General features: G+C 43.6%; 1 long non-coding RNA gene and 1 pseudogene across 1 annotated transcript; one reads left to right on the plus strand and one right to left on the minus strand.

The window, feature by feature from the left end:
* Nucleotides 1-704: 704 nt before the first annotated feature.
* On the minus strand, nt 705-3478 carry LOC129628900 (uncharacterized). Its single transcript, XR_008702969.1, has 3 exons — nt 3359-3478; nt 2109-2165; nt 705-1046 (listed from the first exon to the last, which is right to left on the minus strand). It is a non-coding gene; the product is annotated as an uncharacterized LOC129628900 (long non-coding RNA).
* Nucleotides 3479-6328: 2850 nt separating this feature from the next.
* On the plus strand, nt 6329-9599 carry LOC129627862 (prefoldin subunit 4-like; annotated as a pseudogene).
* Nucleotides 9600-10371: the final 772 nt, after the last annotated feature.

Raw genomic sequence — 10371 nt, forward strand, 5'->3', positions numbered from 1 at the left:
GCACGTGTGTGCCTGTATTAAAATCAAAGGCTTATCAACAGCTGGAGTGCACAGGCCCATTCAATCTCACTTAGGACACCCCGACTGAGAGTGATGTTTTCTCTCCTCTCAAATCTCCCCCTCAGACGATGACCTCACCTTGTATTGTATAGACTAAACGCTGAACTCAGAAGTGGCAGTGACCCTCCGCAGTGTATACTGAGATGCTGTTGGCACCCCATGCGTTGCTCCTTTAAAGCCTTTCCATTTCAAGGCCGGCTGGCCAGACTCCTTCTGCCGACATCAGCCTCTCCGCTCACCTAAGGGCTTTCTCTGGCACGGGGACCTGCCTCTGCCCCATGCAGGTGCCAAAATGCTGGGAAATTTACGGCCCTCCAGTTAACCAGGGACTGATGGGAGTGGATATGAAAAAATAACCCAGCTCTCTCACTTCTTAATTTGGGATAACTTAGGAGCATCTTCCCCATGTTAAGCCCCAGTTACCCACAGTGGTAACTGGCTTGGTAATATTTCCTTGATTTGCTGCCTTCCCCTCCCTGCCTCACTCCCCGACCCCTGTAATAATGTTTCCTGGGACCCCTCCTGAATGAATGACCTACATGTGATGACTCCTTGTCTTGTGCTCTGCTGGGGGAACCCAAATTAAGATACTTCTCCCAACCACTATTTCTAATGACCTACTTACATCTGGGCCCACATGCCTGCCTTCCCTCTAGTCATAATGAAGAGAGCATTCCAATTCCTTAGTAAGGTCACACCATCTCCCAAGGACCTGGATGATATCCTAGTGCTTCTTATATTGAATGCTGATTGGTGCATGTATGTGACGACACGATCAAAGACGGGGGAAAGACCCACCTGGAAGTATTAGAGGAAGTAGTAGCTGTCACTCACACGGGGCCAGGAATAGAGTTGGCTCCCACCAGCCAGACTGGAAAGCTACTTATTTCACAAGGCTGCAGGTAGAGTGCTCAAAAGAGTTCTGCCTCAGTCGTGGGGAATCATAAGTCCTGGATGAATTGCCGTTTTTGTCCTGCTTAACACATCTTAAAAGAAATACCCCAAGAAGATCAAACTGTTTCAAACTCATTTAAGTGCATCCTAGAACAAAGCTCAAGAATCTTTATAGAAATAAATATCTAGCATTCAACAAGGTAATAGTCACCATTACTTGCATCGAATAAAGATGATTAAAATGCAAATAAGCAGGAAAATACAACCTACAGTGAGAAAAATCAAATAAAACAGACACAGGCTTACCCCAGATGTAAAAACTAACAGAGGAGAACATTTAAAAAGGTCATGATCACTACATATATGTATTGAAATATTAAATGGAGACATTGAAGATATAAAGATGCAAATGAAACTTTTAGAGGTGAAAATTGTAATATCTGAGATATATGTTGAGTAGGATTAACAGCAGATTAGGCATTTCAGAAGAAAGATTATGGTGCTTAATGACAATAATAGAAATTATCCCCAGTGAAACACAGAGAGTAAGAAGAAAACATCTTAAAATGAACAAGAGCATCAGTTGACTGAGAAAATTTTAAGCAGTCTAATATATGTGTATTTTGGCACCCTGGAGAAACAGAAGAGGAGAGACAGAAGAATACCTAAAAATAATGACCAACACTTCCCCAATTTGATGAAAACTATAAACCCACACATCTTGGAATCTCAGTGAGCTCCAAGGACAAGAAACGTGAAAGAGTGTACATAGACATGTCATAGTCAAATGCTCAAAACCAATGATGAAAAGGAAGCCGTAAAGCACTAGTGTGAGGAAAGACATGAAGGAACCAGAATAAGGATAATAACAGATTTCTCTTAAGAAACAATTCAAGCAAAAAGACAGCAGAATGATACTTGAAAGTACAGAAGGAAAATACCTATCAACCTAAAATTCTGCAGCCACTGAATGCAAGTTTCAATGATGGTTTTTCACAACACACTGTGATTATGTGGGATTTTGTCCTTAAGGGAAGCCAGGTGAGCATACAGGGGAACAAAGAAGAGACAGATCAAATAGCAAGACAATGGATTTAACCCTAACCATATAAAAAATCTGGGCTTCCCAGATGTACTAGTGGTAAAGAACCCACCTGACAGTGCTGGAGACATAAGAGATGCAGGTTCGATCCTGGGGTCAGAAGGATCCCCTGGAGAAAAGGAATGAAAACCCACTCCAGTATTCTTGCCTGGAGAATCCCATGAACAGAGGAGCCTGGCGGGCTATAGTCCATGGGGTCACACAGAGTCGGACACGACTGATGCAACTTAGCACACACTCACATAAATAATCACGTTAAATGTAAATTATCTACTCTCAACTAAAAGGCATAAAGCATTAGATTAAGTATAAAAATGAGACTCAATTACATGCTGCCTCCAAGAAACTCACTTGAAAAAAATCATAAATAGTTTAAAAGTAAGTGGATTGAGGTACAAACTACTATGTATAAAATAACACAAAATTATAGAGCAAAAGAATCGGACATGACTGAGCGACTAAACACACACACGCCTTGTACATAACATGGAATACAGCCAATATCTTGTAATAAGTAGTGTGTAACCTATAAAAATACTGAATCATTATGTTGTACACCCAAAACTAATATAATATTGTAACTCGACTATACTTCAACTTTAAAAAGTAAATGGAGGGACTTCCCTGCTGGTCCAGTGGTTAAGAATCCGCCTGCCAATGCTCGGGACGTAGGTTCGATCCCTAGTCTGAGACAATACCACATGCAGCAGGACAAGTAAGTCCTGCATCACAACTACTGAGTTCGTGTTCTAGAGCCCATGCTCCACAACAAGAGAAGCCACCACAATAAGAAGCCATGCTCTACAACTAGAGAGTCGTTCCTGCTCGCCACACTAGAGAAAGCCTGCCCGTAGCAATGAAGACTCAATAAGGTAAGGTAAGTCACTTCAGTCGTGTCCGACTCTGTGTGACCTCATAGACGGCAGCCCACCAGGCTCCCCTGTCCCTGGGATTCTCCAGGCAAGAACACTGGAGTGGGTTGCCATTTCCTTCTCCAATGCATGAAAGTGAAAAGTGAAAGTGAAGTCGCTCAGTTGTGTCCCCATGGACTGCAGCCCACTAGGCTCCTCTGCCCATGGGATTTTCCAGGCATGAGTACTGGAGTGGGGTGCCATTGCCTTCTCCGAAGACTCAATACAGCCAATAAATAAATAAATACAATTTTTTTAAAGTTAGTTAAAAAGTAAATGGATTGAAAATATATATACTATACTATCAATAGTACAAAAAGAGTTGGAATGGCTCTATGTGTCAGATAAAGTACATTTCAGAGCAAAGAATATCATCAGAAATAAAGAATACCATTTCCTAATAAGAAAGGGGTGCCACGTGCATGCTCAGCCATGTCTGGCTCTTTGTGACCCCATGGACTGCAGCCTGCCAGGGCTCCTCTGTCCGTGGGATTCTCCAGCCAAGAATATTGGAGTGGGTTGCCATGCCCTCCTCCAGGGGATCATCCTGACCCAGAGGTCAAACTTCTGTCTCTCACGTCTCCTGCATTGGCTGGCGGATCCTTTACCACTGAGCTACCAGGAAAGCCCTAAGAAAGAGATAAACTCATCAAAAGCATGTAATTCTAAAAGTATATGCATGTAATAAAAGAATTTCAAGGTGTATTAGAGCAAAAAAGCTGCTAGAATTGGAAGGAAAAGTAAACAGATTCACAATTACGTTCAGAGACTTCAACGTCTCTTTCTTATTAATTAATAGAGAAGAGATAAAGAAAGCGTTTACACTAGAAAATGGGGGAGCCCAAAGCAAAAACATTATGCTAAGGGAAAGAAACCAGTCACAAAGTACCATTATTGTTGGTGTTTAGTCACTCAGTCATATCTGACTCTTAGCAACCCCGCTGGGCTCCTCTTGTCCATGCAATTCTCCAGGCAAGAATACTGGACTGGGTTGCCATTTCCTTCTCCACCATATACTGTATAATTCCATGCATATGAAGTATACGGCATAGGCAAATTCATACAGAATGTAGATCCATGGTTGCCTAGGGCTTGGGGTTTTGGGTAGTGACAGCTATTGGGTACAGAGTTTTTGTCTTTTTAAAAAATATGATGCAAATGTTCTAAAATTGTTTGTGGAGAAGATTGTCCAATTCTGTGAATTAAAAAATTGAATTTTCTCTTTAAAAGGGTGAATTCTGTAGCTTGTGAATTATATTTCAATTAAGCTGTTATTTAAAAAGTTGTTCTAAATTTTGTGACTAATTCTTGGGTTAAGTGTCAGAAAACTCCTGATGGCTTCTCACTGCTCTTACGATGACTTCCCAACCCTAACCCTGGTGCAGCTGACCCTATCCAGCTCATCTCCTCCTTCTCTTCATTCTTGTGCTCCAGCCACAGTGGGCTTCTCTCTGTTCCTGGACATGGCAAACTGATTCCTGTCTCAGAACCTTTGCACTTGCGGTTATTTTGATCCTGAAGTCTTTTCTACAGAACCACTTCCTTCTCATCAACCATGTTTCATCTCAAGTATCATCTTCTCTGAAAGGCCTTCCCACATTTTCCTGCCAAGAGCCTACTTCTGATTCCATGTTGCCTTATTTTATCTATTTCATGCAACTTAGTTCCTTAAACAACCTTCTTTGTTTATTGACATACATGTCTACCTGTGCTAGAATGTAATGTAAATTCTTTGAGGAATAGGTTTCTTGTCTTGTTCCTGCTGTATCTACAGTGTTTAGAACAGTGCCTGGCTCATGGTTGTAACTGAGTAAGAGTTACCCAGATCAAAGAAAATCACCAGAAATACGCATTGCTGGTAGAAATAATGGCACTAGGGAGCGAGGCATGAAGGGTAGAAGGAGTGGATGAAGGTCATGCCTAAGTGACACCAAGGGGGTCAGGTTGACTGCTCTCTGTAGGTTAGCAAGCTCAAGTGCTAGGGCTAGAAAGACGCTAATGCAGTAGGAATAGATGTTTCTAAACTTTTCTTTAACAATTTTTAAAATTAGAAATATATAATATATACAGGAGAGTATATAGTATTTTTGTACAATTTAAAGAATAGTTATAAAGCTTCCCTGGTAGCTTAGATGGCAAAGAATCTGCCTGCAATGCAGGAAACCCAGGTTCGGTACTTGGTTTGGGAAGATCCCCTGGAGAAGGAAATGGCAACCCCCTCCAGTATTGGAGGGAGAATTCCATGGACAGAGGAGCCTGGTTCATGGGGTTGCAAAGAGTTGGACACAACTGAGCAACTAAATACAAACATTCATGTAGTTACCACCCGAGTTAAGAAATGGGGACTTGCCAGTCACCCTGCAAGTCTGTGTGATTCTTGTCACACTCCTCTTCTCAGGACAAAACCACTCTCCTGATTTTTATTTTATTTTATTTAATTATTTAGCTGTGTTGGGCCTTTGTTGCTGTGCGTAGGCTTTCTCTTGTTGCAGTGAATGGAGGCTGCTCTCTAGTTGAGGTGCGCGGGCTTCTCAGTGCAGTGGCTTCTCTCGTTGCAGAGCACGGGCTTAAGGTATGTGGGCCTCAGGAGCTGTAGCACGTGGCCTCTTTAGTTATGAGCCCAGTAGATATGATGCAGGGGGTTAGTTGCCTTGTGGTATGTGGGATCCTCCTAGACCAGGGATCAAACCCATGTCCCCTGCATTGGCAGGTGGATTCTTAACCACTGGACCACCAGGGAACCTCCAGTTTCCTGATTTTTATTATAATTATGCCGTTGCTTTTTTCTTTTTTTTAAAAATATTTTGACATCTACTTGTGCACAATTAAATAATGTATTTTTCAGTTTTTGAACTTTACATAAATGAAGTTACACTGACTGTATCTTCTATGATTTGCTTCTTTTACTCAACACTATGTTTCTCAGCTCTTTCTATGATGACAGATATGGCTGTTAATTATTACTGTTGTATAGGACTCCATTGACTGAACATACCACAGTTTATTTTCCAGCCTACCGAAGTGGGGTGGTTTCTAGTTTTTTGCTATGCTAGAAATATTTTTGTATATGTTCATGTTTTCCCAAGCCCAGTATATGTATACTGTTTTCTCTGGAGAACCCTGATGTTATACTCAGTTTATTTATTCATCTATTGAAGGACATCTTGGTTGTTTCCTATTGGAGCACTCATGAATAAAGCTACTATAAATAAACATTCATGTAAAGGATTTTGTATTTACTTAAATTTTCAATTCACTTAAGTCATACCCAGGAGTGTGATTGCTGGGTTGTATGATAAGTCTATATTTAGCTTAAAAGAAACTGCCAGGGTAGCTACACCATTTTGCATTCCCAACAGCCATGAAAGAGCGCTCTTATTACTTCACATACTCATCAGCATTTGGTATTGTCAGGTTCTTGGACTTTAGCCATGCTATTAAGTGTGTAACAGAATGTCATTATTGCTTTCATTTGTATTTCTTTAATGACAAATTATTTTGAGCGTAATCATATTTTTAACTTTCAGTTTTCTGATTACTTTTAAGGTTGGGTTTATTTCATGTTTATTGGCCATTGACTTTTCTCTTTATGAAGTGTTTGTTCAAGTTTTTTTGCTCATTTTTTCAATTTGATTTTTATCTTTTTCTCATTATTTCCTAGAACTTCTTTATATATTCTGGGTGTAATTTCTTTTCTGGTGTAAGGCATTGCACATGTTTTTACTTACTTTATGGCTTGCTTTTCTCTTTATGATGCTTTTTGATGAACAAAAAACCTCTGTATTTGAACTAGAGCACAGGCTCTAGAGCTCTTAGTGTTGCCTTGTGTAGGCTCTAGAGTGCACGAGTTCATTAGTTGTGTTATACTGGTTTCTCTAGTTTGTAAAACTACATGGGTAGTTTTTACACATGGGTTTAGTTGCCCCTTGATACTTTGAATCTTAGTTCCCCAACCAGGGATTACCAAGGAAGTCCCCGAAAGTAAATAGGCTTAACTTCTTTTGCCTAAGTCCCGCTCCCCTCCCTGCTGCCCTCTGATCCGGTTCCTCTGTGCTTACCTTCCAACCCTATTCTCCATTCCCAAAGAAAAAGGTCCTATCTGGCATTGCCTTACAGGGTAAGGACGGGCAGAACTGAAAGGGAAAACGTAGAGTCTTGTTAGTGGGTGGGAGTTGTTAGGACAAGCTCTTGAATGCTCATATGGTGATCTTTTTTGTCCTGTCACAGCTTTAAATCATAGTAGTAATCTGGATGGAACAGGGACCACTACACAGAATCTACTGTGCCCAAGGGAATCCTATGAGGGACCCTGCTGTTTTCCCCTTTATTTTCCCTGTTGCTGGGCAAAAGGCCAAGGTGATCCACATAGTAAAGTCCTGGGGTTGAGGGGAGGGAAAATGAAAAAGAACTGAATAGCTTGGGGTTGGAGAAATTTTTCAGGGCATTTGAGGTGAGAGGAGCCAAACTAAGAAGAGGACAGAAGTGACAAGAGGAGAAAGTGGATTCTCAGAGCATTGCACGGAGTGTATTTAGAATTGTTCTAAGACTCCACTAAGTTGGCAGCCGCTATGAGGAAGGTGTCCTATGAGGAAGGTGTCAGTGTTACTTTTGAAGGTAAACAAAAGACACATTTGCACAGAATACAATTGGAATCCCAGAACTGAAGGAAGAATTAGGAGTAAAGAAGGAAACAACTTTGAAATTTGGAAGACGCTTGTCAGGGCATCATGCTTGCCGATGATGACTGCGTAATGATATCAAGATGATTTAAAACTGGTGATGTTTTCATTAGCCAGTCTCAGTAATGAGCGCAAGAAGTCTCAGAAGAAGCAAAGAAAAAAATTTCCTAGAAGAAACTGATGCCTTAGAATCCAAACTGAGATCAACTCAGTGGGTGTTAGACTCGAAAGTTGAGTTATAATCAAGATTTGACAGCAACATAAGCCTTGAAGTTAAGTGAAGTCGCACAGTTGTGTCTGACTCTTTGCGACCCCATGGACTGGAGCCTACAAGGCTCCTCTGCCCATGGAATTTTCCAGGCAAGAGTACTGGAGTGGGTTGCCATTTCCTTCTCCAAGGGATCTTCCTGACCCAGGGATCAAACTCGGGTTTCCCGCATTGCAGGCAGACGCTTTACCATCTGAACCACCAGGGAAGCCCACTCTTTGCGACCCTATGGACTATAGCCCACTAGGCTTCTCTGCCCATGGGGATTCTCCAGGCAAGTATACTGGAGTGGGTTGCCATGCCCTCCCCCAGGGAATCTTCCCCATCCAGGGATTGAACTTGGGTCTCCTGTGTCTCCTGCATTGCAGGTGGATTCTTTACCACCGAGACACCAGGGAAGCCCAGTTTATTTGCTTATTTTATGCGTAACAGTTGTACTGTTAGGGGAAGCACACTGATTGAAACCGCCCACCCTGGCCAGGCACCATAGTAACTATTTGCATGAGTTGTTTTATGACAGGAGATCCTGATAAGGAATACAGAACTAATAAGCCACCACCAAGCGGAAGAGTTCAGGAAAGGTCGGAAGGAGATATCGCGTGTCTGTCCACTTCCCAGAATCCCTCTCGCTAGCGTCCATCCTGGCTGAGTGATGCATGGGCCACCAGCAAAGACTCTGAATTAGAATGATTGGCCAAAGACCGCCTGGAAACTAATCCCATCACCGTAAAACCTGAGACTGCGAGCCACACGGCAGAGCAGTTCTCCTGGGTTCCCTTACCCTAGTGCTCTCCACCTGGGTGCCCTTTCCCAATAAAATCTCTTGCTTTGTCAGCACATGTGTCTCCTTGGACAATTCATTTCCGAGTGTTAGACAAGAGCCCAGTTTTGGGCCCTGGAAGGGGTCCCCCTTGCTACAACAGTACCTCTTAATCCTACACCCTCTGCTTCCCTCTCCCCACTGGTAAACACTAGTTTGCTCTCTATATTAAACTTGAATAATGTTTACATTGAAATGACTTCTTTAAAAAGAGGAGGATGAATTGTTCTGCTGTCTTTATCTGCTAGGTTTACTTCTTAAATGCAATGCTCGTCTGACACTGAACCCTGAGCGTCTTTGGCTTCAGAAGGACTCCACTGCCTGCTTGCTATGGATGTACAAGGCTGTGTTAAGGACTTTAAGGATGAAGAAACTGAGGGTCCGAGGTGGTGGGTGCCTTGACCCTAGTCACAGAACTAAGAGATGTCAGAGCATGGACGCAAATCCAGCTAGGTCCGATTTTCTAGCCTGAGGTCTTTGTCTTGCTGCTCAGATGGCTCTCCTTTGATCAGCCCCTGACCCTAGCTCATTCCTGCCCCCTCACACTTCCTGTTTCCCTCCCCTCCCCCTTGTTGTCCGCAGGGCCAGGCCTTGCCTCAGGGCCCAGCTGAACCTGTACCCTCTCCAGCTCCTGTCATATCAGCCTCTAGAGATATCACCCCCTGCCTCCTCAGTGAGAAGGAGAGAAAGCTCTTTGCATCCTGACACTCTCCAGACAGCCAGGCCCCAGAGCTTGCAGCCAAGTGGAACCCCTCCGGGTGCCCCAGCCTGGGCTCCTGGTGCGCTCCCCGTCACAGCCCAGGAATGTGGGCATCCGAGTATCAGCAGCAGACACGCTGGCTGTCAGCCGAGCCAGAGGCCCTGATAACTGACAGGAGCTGAAAGAACCATTAGAGAGGAAGGCTGGGTCCATGGGGCACATTTCAGGGTCGCTGGGCTGGGCAGAACAGCACAAAGCAGCCAGGGCTGGCAGCCTCAGAGAAGCCACTGCCTAACAGGCCTCAGTTTCCCCATCTGTAGAATAGGGGTTATATTTCCTTTTTTTTTTTTTAATTCATTTTATTTATGTATTTGTTTTTGGCCATGCTGGGTCTTCATGGCTGCTGAGTTGTTTCTCTAGCTGCTGTGAGCAGGGGCCACTCTCTAGTTGCGGTATGCAGGCTTCTCATTGCCGTGGCTTCTCTTTTTGCTGAGCACAAGATCCAGGGCACATGGGCTTCAATAGTTGTGGTGGGAGGGCTCTAGAGCAAGGCTCAGTAGTTGTGGCACATGGGCTTAGTTGCTCCGCGGCCTGTGAGATCCTCCCAGACCAGGGATCGAGCCCCTGCCTCCTGAACTAGCAGGCGGATTCATTATCACTGAGCCGCCAGGGAAGCCCCAAAATACTTCTTGACCTGCCTGTCTCACCAGGCAGCTGTAAGGAGATGAATGTGATTGATTATACCACCCAATTTTTTTGCCTACTCCAGCCCATCTCAGAGAACCACAGGGGAAACCGAGGCCCAAAGAGGGCAGCTCACACCTGGGGCTGTTAACAGAACCAGGCTCAGCCTCCAGGTCCCTGTTTCCCCAACCAAAGCTCTTCTCCCTATTCTCAGTCCTTTCTGTCCTGAACACACTCAGGTAGAAAGGATAAC

Source organism: Bubalus kerabau, chromosome 15 (assembly GCF_029407905.1).
Source record: "Bubalus kerabau isolate K-KA32 ecotype Philippines breed swamp buffalo chromosome 15, PCC_UOA_SB_1v2, whole genome shotgun sequence".
Taxonomy (NCBI): Eukaryota; Metazoa; Chordata; class Mammalia; order Artiodactyla; family Bovidae; genus Bubalus; species Bubalus kerabau.